The following is a 21,647-nucleotide window of genomic DNA, read 5'->3' on the forward strand; positions in this document are numbered from 1 at the left end:
TCCCTGGGTGGTTATCTTTATTTACTGTGGTCCCTGGGTGGTTTATCTTTATTTACAGTGGTCCCTGGGTGGTTTATCTTTATTTACAGTGGTCTCTGGGTGGTTTATCTTTATTTACAGTGGTCCCTGGGTGGTTTATCTTTATTTACAGTGGTCCCCGGGTGGTTTATTTTATTTACAGTGGTCCCTGGGTGGTTTATCTTTATTTACAGTGGTCCCTGTGCGGTTGATCTTTATTTACAATTGTCCCTGGGTGGTTTATCTTTATTTACAGTGGTCCCCGGGTGGCTTATATTTATTTACAGTGGATCCCGGGTGGTTTATCTTCATTTACAGTGGTCCCTGGGTGGTTTATCTTTATGTACAGTGGTCCCCGGGTGGTTTATCTTTATTTACAGTCATCCCCGGGTGGTTTATCTTTATTTACAGTGGTTCCCGGGTGGTTTATCTTTATTTACAGTGGTCCCTGGGTGGTTTATCTTTATTTAGTGGTCTCTGGGTGTTTTATCTTTATTTACAGTGGTCCCTGGGTGTTTTATCTTTATTTACAGTGGTCTCTGGGTGGTTTATCTTTATTTATGGTGGTCACCGGGTGGTTTATCTTTATTTACAGTGGTTCCTGGGTGGTTTATCTTGATTTCCAATGGTCTCTGGGTGGTTTATCTTTATTTACAGTGGTTCCGGGTGGTTTATCTTTATTTACAGTGGTCCCTGGGTTGTTTATCTTTATTTACAGTGGTCCCCGGGTGGCTTATCTTTATTTACAGTGGTCCCCGGGTGGTTTATCTTTATTTACAGTTGTCCCTGGGTGGTTTATCTTTATTTACAGTGGTCCCTGGGTGGTTTATATTTATTTACAGTGGTTCCCGGGTGGTTTATCTTTATTTACAGTGGTACCTGGGTGGTTTATCTTTATTTAAAGTGGTCTCTGGGTGTTTTATCTTTATTTACAGTGGTCCCTGGGTGTTTTATCTTTATTTACAGTGGTCTCTGGGTGGTTTATCTTTATTTACAGTGGTCCCCGGGTGGTTTATCTTTATTTACAGTGGTTCCTGGGTGGTTTACCTTTATTTCCAATGGTCTCTGGGTGGTTTATCTTTATTTACAGTGGTCCCTGGGTGGTTTATCTTTATTCACAGTGGTCTCTGTGTGGTTTATCTTTATTTACAGTGGTTCCCGGGTGGTTTATCTTTATTCACAGTGGTCCCTGGGTGGTTTATCTTTATTTACAGTGGTTCCCTGGGTGGTTTATCTTTATTTACACTGGTTCCCGGGTGGTTCATCTTTATTTACAGTGGTCCCTGGGTGGTTTATCTTTATTTACAGTGGTCCCTGGGTGGTTTATCTTTATTCACAGTGGTCTCTGTGTGGTTTATCTTTATTTACAGTGGTTCCCGGGTGGTTTATCTTTATTCACAGTGGTCCCTGGGTGGTTTATCTTTATTTACAGTGGTTCCCTGGGTGGTTTATCTTTATTTACACTGGTTCCCGGGTGGTTCATCTTTATTTACAGTGGTCCCTGGGTGGTTTATCTTTATTTACAGTGGTCCCCGGGTGGTTTATCTTTATTTACGGTGGTACCTGAGTGGTTTATCTTTTTTTACAGTGGTCTCTGGGTGTTTTATCTTTATTTACTGTGGTCCCTGCGTGGTGTATCTTTATTTACCGTGGTCCCTGGGTGGTTTATCTTTATTTACAGTGTTCCCCGGGTGGTTTATCTTTATTTACAGAGGCCCAGGCTGGTTTATCTTTATTTTCAGTGGTCCCTGGGTGTTTTATCTTTATTTACAGTGGTCCCCGGGTGATTTATCTTTATTTACAGAGGTACCTGGGTGGTTTATCTTTATTTACCGTGGTCCACGGGTGGTTTATCTTTATTTACAGTGGTCTCTGGGTGGTTTATCTTTATTTACAGTGGTCCCTGGGTGGTTTATCTTTATTTACAGTGGTCCCCGGGTGGTTTATATTTATTTACAGTGGTCCCCGGGTGGTTTATATTTATTTACAGTGGTCCCCGGGTGGTTTATCTTCATTTTCAGTGGTCCCTGGGTGGTTTATCTTTATTTACAGTGGTCCCCGGGTGGTTTATCTTTATTTACAGTCATCCCCGGGTGGTTTATCTTTATTTACAGTGGTTCCCGGGTGGTTTATCTTTATTTACAGTGGTCCCTGGGTGGTTTATCTTTATTTACAGTGGTCCCTGGGTGGTTTATCTTTATTTACCGTGGTCCCTGGGTGGTTTATCTTTATTTACAGTGGTCTCTGGGTGGTTTATCTTTATTTACAGTGGTCCCTGAGTGGTTTATCTTTATTTACAGTGGTCGCTGGGTGGCTTATCTTTATTTACAGTGGTCCCTGGGTGGTTTATCTTTATTTACAGTGGTCTCTGGGTGATTTATCTTTATTTACAGTGGTCCCTGGGTGATTTATCTTTATTTACAGTGGTCTCTGGGTGGTTTATCTTTATTTACAGTGGTCCCCGTGTGGTTTATCTTTATTTACAGTGGTTCCTGGGTGGTTTATCTTTATTTCCAATGGTCTCTGGGTGGTTTATCTTTATTTACAGTGGTCCCTGGGTGGTTTATCTTTATTTACAGTGGTCTCTGTGTGATTTATCTTTATTTACAGTGGTTCCCGGGTGGTTTATCTTTATTTACAGTTGTCCCTGGGTGGTTTATCTTTATTTACAGTGGTCCCCGTGTGGTTTATCTTTATTTACAGTGGTCCCTGGGTGGTTTATCTTTATTTACAGTGGTCCCCGGGTGGTTTATCTTTATTTACAGTGGTCCCTGGGTGGTTTATCTTTATTTACAGTGGTCCCTGCGTGGTTTAACTTTATTTACAGTGGTCCCTGGGTGGTTTATCTTTATTTACAGTGGTCCCTGGGTGGTTTATCTTTATTTACAGTGGTCCCTGGGTGGTTTATCTTTATTTACAGTGGTCCCTGGGTGGTTTATCTTTATTTACAGTGGTCACTGGGTGGTTTATCTTTATTTACCGTGGTCCCTGGGTGGTTTATCTTTATTTACAGTGGTCTCTGGGTGGTTTATCTTTATTTACAGTGGTCCCTGGGTGGTTTATCTTTATTTACAGTGGTCCCCGGGTGGTTTATCTTTATTTACAGTGGTCCCTGTGCGGTTTATCTTTATTTACAATTATCCCTGGGTGGTTTATCTATATTTACAGTGGTCTCTGGGTGGTTTATCTTTATTTACAGTGGTCAAAGGGTGGTTTATCTTTATTTACAGTGGTCCCTGGGTGGTTTCTCTTTATTTTCAGTGGTCCCTGGGTGGTTTATCTTTATTTACAGTGGTCCCTGGGTGGTTATCTTTACTTACAGTGGTCCCTGGGTGGTTTATCTTTATTGACAGTGGTCCCTGGGTGGTTTATCTTTATTTACAGTGGTCCCTGGGTGGTTTATCTTTATTTACAGTGGTTCCTGGTTGGTTTATCTTTATTTACAGTGGTCCCCGGGTGGTTTATCTTTATTTACAGTGGTCCCCGGGTGGTTTATCTTTATTTACAGTGGTCCCTGGGTGGTTTATCTTTATTTACAGTGGTCCCTGGGTGGTTTATCTTTATTTACAGTGGTCCCTGTGTGGTTTATCTTTATTTACGGTTGTCCCTGGGTGGTTATCTTTATTTACAGTGGTCCCTGGGTGGTTTATCTTTATTTACAGTGGTCCCTGGGTGGTTTATCTTTATTTACAGTGGTCTCTGGGTGGTTTATCTTTATTTACAGTGGTCCCTGGGTGGTTTATCTTTATTTACAGTGGTCCCCGGGTGGTTTATTTTATTTACAGTGGTCCCTGGGTGGTTTATCTTTATTTACAGTGGTCCCTGTGCGGTTGATCTTTATTTACAATTGTCCCTGGGTGGTTTATCTTTATTTACAGTGGTCCCCGGGTGGTTTATATTTATATACAGTGGTCCCCGGGTGGTTTATCTTCATTTACAGTGGTCCCTGGGTGGTTTATCTTTATGTACAGTGGTCCCCGGGTGGTTTATCTTTATTTACAGTCATCCCCGGGTGGTTTATCTTTATTTACAGTGGTTCCCGGGTGGTTTATCTTTATTTACAGTGGTCCCTGGGTGGTTTATCTTTATTTACAGTGGTCTCTGGGTGTTTTATCTTTATTTACAGTGGTCCCTGGGTGTTTTATCTTTATTTACAGTGGTCTCTGGGTGGTTTATCTTTATTTATGGTGGTCACCGGGTGGTTTATCTTTATTTACAGTGGTTCCTGGGTGGTTTATCTTGATTTCCAATGGTCTCTGCGTGGTTTATCTTTATTTACAGTGGTTCCTGGGTGGTTTATCTTTATTTACAGTGGTCCTTGGGTTGTTTATCTTTATTTACAGTGGTCCCCGGGTGGTTTATCTTTATTTACAGTGGTCCCCGGGTGGTTTATCTTTATTTACAGTTGTCCCTGGGTGGTTTATCTTTATTTACATTGGTCCCTGGGTGGTTTATATTTATTTACAGTGGTTCCCGGGTGGTTTATCTTTATTTACAGTGGTACCTGGGTGGTTTATCTTTATTTAAAGTGGTCCCCGGGTGGTTTATCTTTATTTACAGTGGTCTCTGGGTGGTTTATCTTTATATACAGTGGGCCCTGGGTGGTCTATCTTTATTTACAGTGGTCCCTGGGTGTTTTATCTTTATTTACAGTGGTCTCTGGGTGGTTTATCTTTATTTACAGTGGTCCCCGGGTGGTTTATCTTTATTTACAGTGGTTCCTGGGTGGTTTACCTTTATTTCCAATGGTCTCTGGGTGGTTTATCTTTATTTACAGTGGTCCCTGGTGGTTTATCTTTATTCACAGTGGTCTCTGTGTGGTTTATCTTTATTTACAGTGGTTCCCGGGTGGTTTATCTTTATTCACAGTGGTCCCTGGGTGGTTTATCTTTATTTACAGTGGTTCCCTGGGTGGTTTATCTTTATTTACACTGGTACCCGGGTGGTTCATCTTTATTTACAGTGGTCCCTGGGTGGTTTATCTTTATTTACAGTGGTCCCCGGGTGGTTTATCTTTATTTACGGTGGTACCTGAGTGGTTTATCTTTATTTACAGTGGTCTCTTGGGTGTTTAATCTTTATTTACTGTGGTCCCTGCGTGGTGTATCTTTATTTACCGTGGTCCCTGGGTGGTTTATCTTTATTTACAGTGTTCCCCGGGTGGTTTATCTTTATTTGCAGAGGCCCCTGGGTGGTTTATCTTTATTTACAGTGGTCCCTGGGTGGTTTATCTTTATTTACAGTGGTCCCCGGGTGGTTTATCTTTATTTACAGTGGTCCCTGGGTGGTTTATCTTTATTTACAGTGGTCCCTGCGTGGTTTATCTTCATTTACAGTGGTCCCTGGGTGGTTTATCTTTATTTACAGTGGTCCCTGGGTGGTTTATCTTTATTTACAGTGGTCCCTGGGTGGTTTATCTTTATTTACAGTGGTCCCTGGGTGGTTTATCTTTATTTACAGTGGTCACTGGGTGGTTTATCTTTATTTACCGTGGTCCCTGGGTGGTTTATCTTTATTTACAGTGGTCTTTGGGTGGTTTATCTTTATTTACAGTGGTCCCTGGGTGGTTTATCTTTATTTACAGTGGTCCCCGGGTGGTTTATCTTTATTTACAGTGGTCCCTGTGCGGTTTATCTTTATTTACAATTATCCCTGGGTGGTTTATCTATATTTACAGTGGTCTCTGGGTGGTTTATCTTTATTTACAGTGGTCCCCGCGTGGTTTATCTTTATTTACAGTGGTCCCTGGGTGGTTTCTCTTTATTTACAGTGGTCCCTGGGTGGTTTATCTTTATTTACAGTGGTCCATGGGTGGTTATCTTTACTTACAGTGGTCCCTGGGTGGTTTATCTTTATTGACAGTGGTCCCTGGGTGGTTTATCTTTATTTACAGTGGTCCCTGGGTGGTTTATCTTTATTTACAGTGGTTCCTGGTTGGTTTATCTTTATTTACAGTGGTCCCCGGGTGGTTTATTTTATTTACAGTGGTCTCTGGGTGGTTTATCTTTATTTACAGTGGTTCCTGGGTGGTTTATCTTTATTTACAGTGGTACCTGGTGGTTTATCTTTATTTACAGTGGTCCCTGGGTGGTTTATCTTTATTTACAGTGGTCCCTGTGCGGTTGATCTTTATTTACAATTGTCCCTGGGTGGTTTATCTTTATTTACAGTGGTCCCCGGGTGGTTTATATTTATTTACAGTGGTCCCCGGGTGGTTTGTCTTCATTTACAGTGGTCCCTGGGTGGTTTATCTTTATGTACAGTGGTCCCCGGGTGGTTTATCTTTATTTACAGTCATCCCCGGGTGGTTTATCTTTATTTACAGTGGTTCCCGGGTGGTTTATCTTTATTTACAGTGGTCCCTGGGTGGTTTATCTTTATTTACAGTTGTCTCTGGGTGTTTTATCTTTATTTACAGTGGTCCCTGGGTGTTTTATCTTTATTTACAGTGGTCTCTGGGTGGTTTATCTTTATTTATGGTGGTCACCGGGTGGTTTATCTTTATTTACAGTGGTTCCTGGGTGGTTTATCTTGATTTCCAATGGTCTCTGGGTGGTTTATCTTTATTTACAGTGGTTCCTGGGTGGTTTATCTGTATTTACAGTGGTCCCTGGGTTGTTTATCTTTATTTACAGTGGTCCCCGGGTGGTTTATCTTTATTTACAGTGGTCCCCGGGTGGTTTACCTTTATTTACAGTTGTCCCTGGGTGGTTTATCTTTATTTACAGTGGTCCCTGGGTGGTTTATCTATATTTACAGTGGTTCCCGGGTGGTTTATCTTTATTTACAGTGGTACCTGGGTGGTTTATCTTTATTTAAAGTGGTCTCTGGGTGTTTTATCTTTATTTACAGTGGTCCCTGGGTGTTTTATCTTTATTTACAGTGGTCTCTGGGTGGTTTATCTTTATTTACAGTGGTCCCCGGGTGGTTTATCTTTATTTACAGTGGTTCCTGGGTGGTTTACCTTTATTTCCAATGGTCTCTGGGTGGTTTATCTTTATTTACAGTGGTCCCTGGGTGGTTTATCTTTATTCACAGTGGTCTCTGTGTGGTTTATCTTTATTTACAGTGGTTCCCGGGTGGTTTATCTTTATTCACAGTGGTCCCTGGGTGGTTTATCTTTATTTACAGTGGTTCCCTGGGTGGTTTATCTTTATTTACACTGGTTCCCGGGTGGTTCATCTTTATTTACAGTGGTCCCTGGGTGGTTTATCTTTATTTACAGTGGTTCCCGGGTGGTTTATCTTTATTTACGGTGGTACCTGAGTGGTTTATCTTTATTTACAGTGGTCTCTGGGTGTTTTATCTTTATTTACTGTGGTCCCTGCGTGGTGTATCTTTATTTACCGTGGTCCCTGGGTGGTTTATCTTTATTTACAGTGTTCCCCGGGTGGTTTATCTTTATTTACAGAGGCCCCTGGGTGGTTTATCTTTATTTTCAGTGGTCCCTGGGTGTTTTATCTTTATTTACAGTGGTCCCCGGGTGATTTATCTTTATTTACAGAGGTACCTGGGTGGTTTATCATTATTTACCGTGGTCCACGGGTGGTTTATCTTTATTTACAGTGGTCTCTGGGTGGTTTATCTTTATTTACAGTGGTCCCTGGGTGGTTTATCTTTATTTACAGTGGTCCACGGGTGGTTTATCTTTATTTACAGTGGTCTCTGGGTGGTTTATCTTTATTTACAGTGGTCCCTGGGTGGTTTATCATTATTTACAGGGGTCCCTGTGTGGTTAATCTTTATTTACAGTGGTCCCTGGGTGGTTTATCTTTATTTACAGTGGTCCACGGGTGGTTTATCTTTATTTACAGTGGTCTCTGAGTGGTTTATCTTTATTTACAGTGGTCCCTGGGAGGTTTATCTTTATTTACAGTGGTCCCTGGGTGGTTTATCTTTATTTACAGTGGTCCCTGGTGGTTTATCTTTATTTACAGTGGTCTCTGGGTGGTTTAGCTTTATTTACAGTGGTCCCTGGTGGTTTATCTTTATTTACAGTGGTCTCTGGGTGGTTTATCTTTATTTACAGTGGTCACTGGGTGGTTTATCTTTATTTACAGTGGTCCCCGGGTGGTTTATCTTTATTTACAGTGGTTCCGGGGTGGTTTATCTTTATTTACAGTGGTCTCTGGGTGGTTTATCTTTATTTACAGTGGTCCCTGGGTGGTTTATCTTTATTTACAGTGGTCCCTGGGTGGTTTATCTTTATTTACAGTGGTCCCTGGGTGGTTTAGCTTTATTTACACTGGTCCCCGGGTGGATAATCTTTATTTACAGTGGTCCCTGGGTGGTTTATCTTCATTTACAGTGGACCCTGGATGGTTCATCTTTATTTACAGAGGTCCCTGGGTGGTTTATCTTTATTTACAGTGGTCTTTGGGTGGTTTATCTTTATTTACAGTGGTCCCCGGGTGGCTTATCTTTATTTACAGTGGTCCCTGGGTGGTTTAGCTTTATTTACAGTGGTCCCTGGTGGTTTATCTTTATTTACAGTGGTCTCTGGGTGGTTTTTCTTTATTTACAGTGGTCCCTGGGTGGTTTATCTTTATTTACAGTGGTCCTTGGGTGGTTTATCTTTATTTACAGTGGTCCCTGGGTGGATTATCTTTATTTACAGTGGTCCCCGGGTGGTTTATCTTTATTTACAGTGGTTCCGGGGTGGTTTATCTTTATTTACAGTGGTCTCTGGGTGGTTTACCTTTATTTACAGTGATCCCTGGGTGGTTTATCTTTATTTACAGTGGTCCCTGGGTGGTTTATCTTTATTTACAGTGGTCCCCGGGTGGTTTATCTTTATTTACAGTGATCCCTGGGTGGTTTATCTTTATTTACAGTGGTCCATGGGTGGTTATCTTTACTTACAGTGGTCCCTGGGTGGTTTATCTTTATTGACAGTGGTCCCTGGGTGGTTTATCTTTATTTACAGTGGTCCCTGGGTGGTTTATCTTTATTTACAGTGGTTCCTGGTTGGTTTATCTTTATTTACAGTGGTCCCCGGGTGGTTTATTTTATTTACAGTGGTCCCTGGGTGGTTTATCTTTATTTACAGTGGTCCCTGTGCGGTTGATCTTTATTTACAATTGTCCCTGGGTGGTTTATCTTTATTTACAGTGGTCCCCGGGTGGTTTATATTTATTTACAGTGGTCCCCGGGTGGTTTATCTTCATTTACAGTGGTCCCTGGGTGGTTTATCTTTATGTACAGTGGTCCCCGGGTGGTTTATCTTTATTTACAGTCATCCCCGGGTGGTTTATCTTTATTTACAGTGGTTCCCGGGTGGTTTATCTTTATTTACAGTGGTCCCTGGGTGGTTTATCTTTATTTACAGTTGTCTCTGGGTGTTTTATCTTTATTTACAGTGGTCCCTGGGTGTTTTATCTTTATTTACAGTGGTCTCTGGGTGGTTTATCTTTATTTATGGTGGTCACCGGGTGGTTTATCTTTATTTACAGTGGTTCCTGGGTGGTTTATCTTGATTTCCAATGGTCTCTGGGTGGTTTATCTTTATTTACAGTGGTTCCTGGGTGGTTTATCTGTATTTACAGTGGTCCCTGGGTTGTTTATCTTTATTTACAGTGGTCCCCGGGTGGTTTATCTTTATTTACAGTGGTCCCCGGGTGGTTTACCTTTATTTACAGTTGTCCCTGGGTGGTTTATCTTTATTTACAGTAGTCCCTGGGTGGTTTATCTATATTTACAGTGGTTCCCGGGTGGTTTATCTTTATTTACAGTGGTACCTGGGTGGTTTATCTTTATTTAAAGTGGTCTCTGGGTGTTTTATCTTTATTTACAGTGGTCCCTGGGTGTTTTATCTTTATTTACAGTGGTCTCTGGGTGGTTTATCTTTATTTACAGTGGTCCCCGGGTGGTTTATCTTTATTTACAGTGGTTCCTGGGTGGTTTACCTTTATTTCCAATGGTCTCTGGGTGGTTTATCTTTATTTACAGTGGTCCCTGGGTGGTTTATCTTTATTCACAGTGGTCTCTGTGTGGTTTATCTTTATTTACAGTGGTTCCCGGGTGGTTTATCTTTATTCACAGTGGTCCCTGGGTGGTTTATCTTTATTTACAGTGGTTCCCTGGGTGGTTTATCTTTATTTACACTGGTTCCCGGGTGGTTCATCTTTATTTACAGTGGTCCCTGGGTGGTTTATCTTTATTTACAGTGGTTCCCGGGTGGTTTATCTTTATTTACGGTGGTACCTGAGTGGTTTATCTTTATTTACAGTGGTCTCTGGGTGTTTTATCTTTATTTACTGTGGTCCCTGCGTGGTGTATCTTTATTTACCGTGGTCCCTGGGTGGTTTATCTTTATTTACAGTGTTCCCCGGGTGGTTTATCTTTATTTACAGAGGCCCCTGGGTGGTTTATCTTTATTTTCAGTGGTCCCTGGGTGTTTTATCTTTATTTACAGTGGTCCCCGGGTGATTTATCTTTATTTACAGAGGTACCTGGGTGGTTTATCATTATTTACCGTGGTCCACGGGTGGTTTATCTTTATTTACAGTGGTCTCTGGGTGGTTTATCTTTATTTACAGTGGTCCCTGGGTGGTTTATCTTTATTTACAGTGGTCCACGGGTGGTTTATCTTTATTTACAGTGGTCTCTGGGTGGTTTATCTTTATTTACAGTGGTCCCTGGGTGGTTTATCATTATTTACAGGGGTCCCTGTGTGGTTAATCTTTATTTACAGTGGTCCCTGGGTGGTTTATCTTTATTTACAGTGGTCCACGGGTGGTTTATCTTTATTTACAGTGGTCTCTGAGTGGTTTATCTTTATTTACAGTGGTCCCTGGGAGGTTTATCTTTATTTACAGTGGTCCCTGGGTGGTTTATCTTTATTTACAGTGGTCCCTGGTGGTTTATCTTTATTTACAGTGGTCTCTGGGTGGTTTAGCTTTATTTACAGTGGTCCCTGGTGGTTTATCTTTATTTACAGTGGTCTCTGGGTGGTTTATCTTTATTTACAGTGGTCCCTGGGTGGTTTATCTTTATTTACAGTGGTCCCTGGGTGGTTTATCTTTATTTACAGTGGTCCCTGGGTGGTTTATCTTTATTTACAGTGGTCCCCGGGTGGTTTATCTTTATTTACAGTGGTTCCGGGGTGGTTTATCTTTATTTACAGTGGTCTCTGGGTGGTTTATCTTTATTTACAGTGGTCCCTGGGTGGTTTATCTTTATTTACAGTGGTCCCTGGGTGGTTTATCTTTATTTACAGTGGTCCCTGGGTGGTTTAGCTTTATTTACACTGGTCCCCGGGTGGATAATCTTTATTTACAGTGGTCCCTGGGTGGTTTATCTTTATTTACAGTGGACCCTGGATGGTTCATCTTTATTTACAGAGGTCCCTGGGTGGTTTATCTTTATTTACAGTGGTCTTTAGGTGGTTTATCTTTATTTACAGTGGTCCCCGGGTGGCTTATCTTTATTTACAGTGGTCCCTGGGTGGTTTAGCTTTATTTACAGTGGTCCCTGGTGGTTTATCTTTATTTACAGTGGTCTCTGGGTGGTTTTTCTTTATTTACAGTGGTCCCTGGGTGGTTTATCTTTATTTACAGTGGTCCTTGGGTGGTTTATCTTTATTTACAGTGGTCCCTGGGTGGTTTATCTTTATTTACAGTGGTCCCCGGGTGGTTTATCTTTATTTACAGTGGTTCCGGGGTGGTTTATCTTTATTTACAGTGGTCTCTGGGTGGTTTATCTTTATTTACAGTGATCCCTGGGTGGTTTATCTTTATTTACAGTGGTCCCTGGGTGGTTTATCTTTATTTACAGTGGTCCCCGGGTGGTTTATCTTTATTTACAGTGGTTCCGGGGTGGTTTATCTTTATTTACAGTGGTCTCTGGGTGGTTTATCTTTATTTACAGTGGTCCCTGGGTGGTTTATCTTTATTTACAGTGGTCCCTGGGTGGTTTATCTTTATTTACAGTGGTCCCTGGGTGGTTTAGCTTTATTTACACTGGTCCCCGGGTGGATAATCTTTATTTACAGTGGTCCCTGGGTGGTTTATCTTTATTTACAGTGGACCCTGGATGGTTCATCTTTATTTACAGAGGTCCCTGGGTGGTTTATCTTTATTTACAGTGGTCTTTGGGTGGTTTATCTTTATTTACAGTGGTCCCCGGGTGGCTTACCTTTATTTACAGTGGTCCCTGGGTGGTTTAGCTTTATTTACAGTGGTCCCTGGTGGTTTATCTTTATTTACAGTGGTCTCTGGGTGGTTTATCTTTATTTACAGTGGTCTCTGGGTGGTTTATCTTTATTTTCAGTGGTCCCTGGGTGGTTTATCTTTATTTACAGTGGTCCCTGGGTGGTTTATCTTTATTTACAGTGGTCCCTGGGTAGTTTTTCTTTATTTACAGTGGTCCCTGGGTGGTTTAGCTTTATTTACACTGGTCCCCGGGTGGATAATCTTTATTTACAGTGGTCCCTGGGTTGTTTATCTTTATTTACAGTGGACCGTGGATGGTTTATCTTTATTTACAGTGGTCCCTGGTGGTTTATCTTTATTTACAGTGGTCTCTGGGTGGTTTAGCTTTATTTACAGTGGTCCCTGGTGGTTTATCTTTATTTACAGTGGTCTCTGGGTGGTTTATCTTTATTTACAGTGGTCCCTGGGTGGTTTATCTTTATTTACAGTGGTCCCTGGGTGGTTTATCTTTATTTACAGTGGTCCCTGGGTGGTTTATCTTTATTTACAGTGGTCCCCGGGTGGTTTATCTTTATTTACAGTGGTTCCGGGGTGGTTTATCTTTATTTACAGTGGTCTCTGGGTGGTTTATCTTTATTTACAGTGGTCCCTGGGTGGTTTATCTTTATTTACAGTGGTCCCTGGGTGGTTTATCTTTATTTACAGTGGTCCCTGGGTGGTTTAGCTTTATTTACACTGGTCCCCGGGTGGATAATCTTTATTTACAGTGGTCCCTGGGTGGTTTATCTTCATTTACAGTGGACCCTGGATGGTTCATCTTTATTTACAGAGGTCCCTGGGTGGTTTATCTTTATTTACAGTGGTCTTTGGGTGGTTTATCTTTATTTACAGTGGTCCCCGGGTGGCTTATCTTTATTTACAGTGGTCCCTGGGTGGTTTAGCTTTATTTACAGTGGTCCCTGGTGGTTTATCTTTATTTACAGTGGTCTCTGGGTGGTTTTTCTTTATTTACAGTGGTCCCTGGGTGGTTTATCTTTATTTACAGTGGTCCTTGGGTGGTTTATCTTTATTTACAGTGGTCCCTGGGTGGTTTATCTTTATTTACAGTGGTCCCCGGGTGGTTTATCTTTATTTACAGTGGTTCCGGAGTGGTTTATCTTTATTTACAGTGGTCTCTGGGTGGTTTACCTTTATTTACAGTGATCCCTGGGTGGTTTATCTTTATTTACAGTGGTCCCTGGGTGGTTTATCTTTATTTACAGTGGTCCCCGGGTGGTTTATCTTTATTTACAGTGATCCCTGGGTGGTTTATCTTTATTTACAGTGGTCCATGGGTGGTTATCTTTACTTACAGTGGTCCCTGGGTGGTTTATCTTTATTGACAGTGGTCCCTGGGTGGTTTATCTTTATTTACAGTGGTCCCTGGGTGGTTTATCTTTATTTACAGTGGTTCCTGGTTGGTTTATCTTTATTTACAGTGGTCCCCGGGTGGTTTATTTTATTTACAGTGGTCCCTGGGTGGTTTATCTTTATTTACAGTGGTCCCTGTGCGGTTGATCTTTATTTACAATTGTCCCTGGGTGGTTTATCTTTATTTACAGTGGTCCCCGGGTGGTTTATATTTATTTACAGTGGTCCCCGGGTGGTTTATCTTCATTTACAGTGGTCCCTGGGTGGTTTATCTTTATGTACAGTGGTCCCCGGGTGGTTTATCTTTATTTACAGTCATCCCCGGGTGGTTTATCTTTATTTACAGTGGTTCCCGGGTGGTTTATCTTTATTTACAGTGGTCCCTGGGTGGTTTATCTTTATTTACAGTTGTCTCTGGGTGTTTTATCTTTATTTACAGTGGTCCCTGGGTGTTTTATCTTTATTTACAGTGGTCTCTGGGTGGTTTATCTTTATTTATGGTGGTCACCGGGTGGTTTATCTTTATTTACAGTGGTTCCTGGGTGGTTTATCTTGATTTCCAATGGTCTCTGGGTGGTTTATCTTTATTTACAGTGGTTCCTGGGTGGTTTATCTGTATTTACAGTGGTCCCTGGGTTGTTTATCTTTATTTACAGTGGTCCCCGGGTGGTTTATCTTTATTTACAGTGGTCCCCGGGTGGTTTACCTTTATTTACAGTTGTCCCTGGGTGGTTTATCTTTATTTACAGTAGTCCCTGGGTGGTTTATCTATATTTACAGTGGTTCCCGGGTGGTTTATCTTTATTTACAGTGGTACCTGGGTGGTTTATCTTTATTTAAAGTGGTCTCTGGGTGTTTTATCTTTATTTACAGTGGTCCCTGGGTGTTTTATCTTTATTTACAGTGGTCTCTGGGTGGTTTATCTTTATTTACAGTGGTCCCCGGGTGGTTTATCTTTATTTACAGTGGTTCCTGGGTGGTTTACCTTTATTTCCAATGGTCTCTGGGTGGTTTATCTTTATTTACAGTGGTCCCTGGGTGGTTTATCTTTATTCACAGTGGTCTCTGTGTGGTTTATCTTTATTTACAGTGGTTCCCGGGTGGTTTATCTTTATTCACAGTGGTCCCTGGGTGGTTTATCTTTATTTACAGTGGTTCCCTGGGTGGTTTATCTTTATTTACACTGGTTCCCGGGTGGTTCATCTTTATTTACAGTGGTCCCTGGGTGGTTTATCTTTATTTACAGTGGTTCCCGGGTGGTTTATCTTTATTTACGGTGGTACCTGAGTGGTTTATCTTTATTTACAGTGGTCTCTGGGTGTTTTATCTTTATTTACTGTGGTCCCTGCGTGGTGTATCTTTATTTACCGTGGTCCCTGGGTGGTTTATCTTTATTTACAGTGTTCCCCGGGTGGTTTATCTTTATTTACAGAGGCCCCTGGGTGGTTTATCTTTATTTTCAGTGGTCCCTGGGTGTTTTATCTTTATTTACAGTGGTCCCCGGGTGATTTATCTTTATTTACAGAGGTACCTGGGTGGTTTATCATTATTTACCGTGGTCCACGGGTGGTTTATCTTTATTTACAGTGGTCTCTGGGTGGTTTATCTTTATTTACAGTGGTCCCTGGGTGGTTTATCTTTATTTACAGTGGTCCACGGGTGGTTTATCTTTATTTACAGTGGTCTCTGGGTGGTTTATCTTTATTTACAGTGGTCCCTGGGTGGTTTATCATTATTTACAGGGGTCCCTGTGTGGTTAATCTTTATTTACAGTGGTCCCTGGGTGGTTTATCTTTATTTACAGTGGTCCACGGGTGGTTTATCTTTATTTACAGTGGTCTCTGAGTGGTTTATCTTTATTTACAGTGGTCCCTGGGAGGTTTATCTTTATTTACAGTGGTCCCTGGGTGGTTTATCTTTATTTACAGTGGTCCCTGGTGGTTTATCTTTATTTACAGTGGTCTCTGGGTGGTTTAGCTTTATTTACAGTGGTCCCTGGTGGTTTATCTTTATTTACAGTGGTCTCTGGGTGGTTTATCTTTATTTACAGTGGTCCCTGGGTGGTTTATCTTTATTTACAGTGGTCCCTGGGTGGTTTATCTTTATTTACAGTGGTCCCTGGGTGGTTTATCTTTATTTACAGTGGTCCCCGGGTGGTTTATCTTTATTTACAGTGGTTCCGGGGTGGTTTATCTTTATTTACAGTGGTCTCTGGGTGGTTTATCTTTATTTACAGTGGTCCCTGGGTGGTTTATCTTTATTTACAGTGGTCCCTGGGTGGTTTATCTTTATTTACAGTGGTCCCTGGGTGGTTTAGCTTTATTTACACTGGTCCCCGGGTGGATAATCTTTATTTACAGTGGTCCCTGGGTGGTTTATCTTTATTTACAGTGGACCCTGGATGGTTCATCTTTATTTACAGAGGTCCCTGGGTGGTTTATCTTTATTTACAGTGGTCTTTAGGTGGTTTATCTTTATTTACAGTGGTCCCCGGATGGCTTATCTTTATTTACAGTGGTCCCTGGGTGGTTTAGCTTTATTTACAGTGGTCCCTGGTGGTTTATCTTTATTTACAGTGGTCTCTGGGTGGTTTTTCTTTATTTACAGTGGTCCCTGGGTGGTTTATCTTTATTTACAGTGGTCCTTGGGTGGTTTATCTTTATTTACAGTGGTCCCTGGGTGGTTTATCTTTATTTACAGTGGTCCCCGGGTGGTTTATCTTTATTTACAGTGGTTCCGGGGTGGTTTATCTTTATTTACAGTGGTCTCTGGGTGGTTTATCTTTATTTACAGTGATCCCTGGGTGGTTTATCTTTATTTACAGTGGTCCCTGGGTGGTTTATCTTTATTTACAGTGGTCCCCGGGTGGTTTATCTTTATTTACAGTGGTTCCGGGGTGGTTTATCTTTATTTACAGTGGTCTCTGGGTGGTTTATCTTTATTTACAGTGGTCCCTGGGTGGTTTATCTTTATTTACAGTGGTCCCTGGGTGGTTTATCTTTATTTACAGTGGTCCCTGGGTGGTTTAGCTTTATTTACACTGGTCCCCGGGTGGATAATCTTTATTTACAGTGGTCCCTGGGTGGTTTATCTTTATTTACAGTGGACCCTGGATGGTTCATCTTTATTTACAGAGGTCCCTGGGTGGTTTATCTTTATTTACAGTGGTCTTTGGGTGGTTTATCTTTATTTACAGTGGTCCCCGGGTGGCTTACCTTTATTTACAGTGGTCCCTGGGTGGTTTAGCTTTATTTACAGTGGTCCCTGGTGGTTTATCTTTATTTACAGTGGTCTCTGGGTGGTTTATCTTTATTTACAGTGGTCTCTGGGTGGTTTATCTTTATTTTCAGTGGTCCCTGGGTGGTTTATCTTTATTTACAGTGGTCCCTGGGTGGTTTATCTTTATTTACAGTGGTCCCTGGGTAGTTTTTCTTTATTTACAGTGGTCCCTGGGTGGTTTAGCTTTATTTACACTGGTCCCCGGGTGGATAATCTTTATTTACAGTGGTCCCTGGGTTGTTTATCTTTATTTACAGTGGACCGTGGATGGTTTATCTTTATTTACAGAGGTCCCTGGGTGGTTTATCTTTATTTACAGTGGTCTTTGGGTGGTTTATCTTTATTTACAGAGGTCCCCGGGTGGCTTATCTTTATTTACAGTGGTCCCTGGGTGGTTTATCTTTATTTACAGTGGTCCCCGGGTGGTTTATCTTAATTTACAGTGGTCCCCGGGTGGTTTATCTTTATTTACAGTGGTCCCCCGGTGGTTTATCTTTATTTACAGTGCTCTCTGGGTGGCTTATCTTTATTTACAGTGGTCCCCGGGTGGTTTATCTTTATTTACAGTGGTCTCTGGGAGGTTTATCTTTATTTACAGTGGTCCCTGGGTGGTTTTTCTTTATTTACAGTGGTCCATGGGTGGTTTATCTTTATTTACAATGGTCCCCGGGTGGTTTAACTTTATTTACAGTGGTCCCGGGTGGTTTATCTTTATTTACAGTGGTCCCCGGGTGGTTTATCTTTATTTACAGTGGTCCCCGGGTGGTTTATCTTTATTTACAGTGGTCTCTGGATGGCTTATCTTTATTTACAGTGGTCCCCGGGTGGTTTATCTTTATTTACAGTGGTCTCTGGGAGGTTTATCTTTATTTGCAGTGGTTCCCGGGTGGTTTATCTTTATTTTCAGTGGTCCCTGGGTGGTTTATCTTTATTTACAGTGGTCCCTGGGAGGTTTATCTTTATTTACAGTGGTCTCTGGGTGGTTTATCTTTATTTACAGTGGTCCCCGGGTGGTTTATCTTTATTTACAGAGGTCCCTGGGTGGTTTATCTTTATTTACAGTGGTCCCTGGGTGGTTTATCTTTATTTACTGTGGTCCCCGGGTGGTTTATCTTTATTTACAGTGGTCCCTGGGTGGTTTATCTTTATTTACAGTGGTCCCTGGGTGGTTTTTCTTTATTTACAGTGGTCCCTGGTCGTTTATCTTTATTTACAGTGGTCTCTGGGTGGTTTATCTTTATTTACAGTGGTCCCTGGGTGGTTTATCTTTATTTACAGTGGTACCTGGTGGTTTATCTTTATTTACAGTGGTCTCTGGGTGGTTTATCTTTATTTACAGTTGTCCCTGGGTGGTTTATCTTTATTTACAGTGGACCATGGATGGTTTATCTTTATTTACAGAGGTCCCTGGGTGGTTTATCTTTATTTACAGTGGTCTCTGGGTGGCTTATCTTTATTTACAGTGGTCCCCGGGTGGTTTATCTTTATTTACAATGGTCCCTGGGTGGTTTATCTTTATTTACAGTGGTCTCTGGGTGGTTTATCTTTATTTACAGTGGTCCCTGGGTGGTTTATCTTTATTTACAGTGGTCCCCGGGTGGTTTATCTTTATTTACAGTGGTCCCTGTGCGGTTTATCTTTATTTACATTTATCCCTGGGTGGTTTATCTATATTTACAGTGGTCTCTGGGTGGTTTATCTTTATTTACAGTGGTCCCCGGGTGGTTTATCTTTATTTACAGTGGTCCCTGGTTGGTTTATCTTTACTTACAGTGGTCCCCGGGTGGTTTATCTTTATTTACAGTGGTCCCCGGGTGGTTTATCTTTATTTACAGTGTTCCCTGGGTGGTTTATCTTTATTTACAGTGGTCCCTGGGTGGTTTATCTTTATTTACAGTGGTCCCTGGGTGGTTTATCTTTATTTACAGTTGTCTCTGGGTGGTTATCTTTATTTACTGTGGTCCCTGGGTGGTTTATCTTTATTTACAGTGGTCCCTGGGTGGTTTATCTTGATTTACAGTGGTCTCTGGGTGGTTTATCTTTATTTACAGTGGTCCCTGGGTGGTTTATCTTTATTTACAGTGGTCCCCGGGTGGTTTATTTTATTTACAGTGGTCCCTGGGTGGTTTATCTTTATTTACAGTGGTCCCTGTGCGGTTGATCTTTATTTACAATTGTCCCTGGGTGGTTTATCTTTATTTACAGTGGTCCCCGGGTGGTTTATATTTATTTACAGTGGATCCCGGGTGGTTTATCTTCATTTACAGTGGTCCCTGGGTGGTTTATCTTTATGTACAGTGGTCCCCGGGTGGTTTATCTTTATTTACAGTCATCCCCGGGTGGTTTATCTTTATTTACAGTGGTTCCCGGGTGGTTTATCTTTATTTACAGTGGTCCCTGGGTGGTTTATCTTTATTTACAGTGGTCTCTGGGTGTTTTATCTTTATTTACAGTGGTCCCTGGGTGTTTTATCTTTATTTACAGTGGTCTCTGGGTGGTTTATCTTTATTTATGGTGGTCACCGGGTGGTTTATCTTTATTTACAGTGGTTCCTGGGTGGTTTATCTTGATTTCCAATGGTCTGTGGGTGGTTTATCTTTATTTACAGTGGTTCCTGGGTGGTTTATCTTTATTTACAGTGGTCCCTGGGTTGTTTATCTTTATTTACAGTGGTCCCCGGGTGGTTTATCTTTATTTACAGTGGTCCCTGGGTGGTTTATCTTTATTTACAGTGGTCCCTGGGTGGTTTATATTTATTTACAGTGGTTCCCGGGTGGTTTATCTTTATTTACAGTGGTACCTGGGTGGTTTATCTTTATTTAAAGTGGTCTCTGGGTGTTTTATCTTTATTTACAGTGGTCCCTGGGTGTTTTATCTTTATTTACAGTGGTCTCTGGGTGGTTTATCTTTATTTACAGTGGTCCCCGGGTGGTTTATCTTTATTTACAGTGGTCTCTGTGTGGTTTATCTTTATTTACAGTGGTTCCCGGGTGGTTTATCTTTATTCACAGTGGTCCCTGGGTGGTTTATCTTTATTTACAGTGGTTCCCTGGGTGGTTTATCTTTATTTACACTGGTTCCCGGGTGGTTCATCTTTATTTACAGTGGTCCCTGGGTGGTTTATCTTTATTTACAGTGGTCCCCGGGTGGTTTATCTTTATTTACGGTGGTACCTGAGTGGTTTATCTTTATTTGCAGTGGTCTCTGGGTGTTTTATCTTTATTTACTGTGGTCCCTGCGTGGTGTATCTTTATTTACCGTGGTCCCTGGGTGGTTTATCTTTATTTACCGTGGTCCCTGGGTGGTTTATCTTTATTTACAGTGGTCTCTGGGTGGTTTATCTTTATTTACAGTGGTCCCTGAGTGGTTTATCTTTATTTACAGTGGTCGCTGGGTGGTTTAACTTTATTTACAGTGGTCCCTGGGTGGTTTATCTTTATTTACAGTGGTCTCTGGGTGATTTATCTTTATTTACAGTGGTCCCTGGGTGTTTTATCTTTATTTAAAGTGGTCTCTGGGTGGTTTATCTTTATTTACAGTGGTCCCCGTGTGCTTTATCTTTATTTACAGTGGTTCCTGGGTGGTTTATCTTTATTTCCAATGGTCTCTGGGTGGTTTATCTTGATTTACAGTAGTCCCTGGGTGGTTTATCTTGATTTACAGTGGTCTCTGTGTGGTTTATCTTTATTTACAGTGGTTCCCGGGTGGTTTATCTTTATTTACAGTGGTCCCTGGGTGGTTTATCTTTATTTACAGTGGTCCCCGTGTGGTTTATCTTTATTTACAGTGGTCCCTGGGTGGTTTATCTTTATTTACAGTGGTCCCCGGTTGGTTTATCTTTATTTACAGTGGTCCCTGGGTGGTTTATCTTTATTTACAGTGGTCCCTGCGTGGTTTATCTTTATTTACAGTGGTCCCTGGGTGGTTTATCTTTATTTACAGTGGTCCCTGGGTGGTTTATCTTTATTTACAGTGGTCCCTGGGTGGTTTATCTTTATTTACAGTGGTCCCTGGGTGGTTTATCTTTATTTACAGTGGTCACTGGGTGGTTTATCTTTATTTACCGTGGTCCCTGGGTGGTTTATCTTTATTTACAGTGGTCTCTGGGTGGTTTATCTTTATTTACAGTGGTCCCTGGGTGGTTTATCTTTATTTACAGTGGTCCCCGGGTGGTTTATCTTTATTTACAGTGGTCCCTGGGTGGTTTATCTTTATTTACAGTGGTCCCTGCGTGGTTTATCTTTATTTACAGTGGTCCCTGGGTGGTTTATCTTTATTTACAGTGGTCCCTGGGTGGTTTATCTTTATTTACAGTGGTCCCTGGGTGGTTTATCTTTATTTACAGTGGTCCCTGGGTGGTTTATCTTTATTTACAGTGGTCACTGGGTGGTTTATCTTTATTTACCGTGGTCCCTGGGTGGTTTATCTTTATTTACAGTGGTCTCTGGGTGGTTTGTCTTTATTTACAGTGGTCCCTGGGTGGTTTATCTTTATTTACAGTGGTCCCCGGGTGGTTTATCTTCATTTACAGTGGTCCCTGTGCGGTTTATCTTTATTTACAATTATCCCTGGGTGGTTTATCTATATTTACAGTGGTCTCTGGGTGGTTTATCTTTATTTTCAGTGGTCCCCGGGTGGTTTATCTTTATTTACAGTGGTTCCTGGTTGGTTTATCTTTACTTACAGTGGTCCCCGGGTGGTTTATCTTTATTTACAGTGGTCCCCGGGTGGTTTATCTTTATTTACAGTGGTCCCTGGGTGGTTTATCTTTATTTACAGTGGTCCCTG

Source organism: Scyliorhinus torazame, chromosome 5, assembly GCF_047496885.1.
Source record: "Scyliorhinus torazame isolate Kashiwa2021f chromosome 5, sScyTor2.1, whole genome shotgun sequence".
In the NCBI taxonomy this organism is placed as follows: domain Eukaryota; kingdom Metazoa; phylum Chordata; class Chondrichthyes; order Carcharhiniformes; family Scyliorhinidae; genus Scyliorhinus; species Scyliorhinus torazame.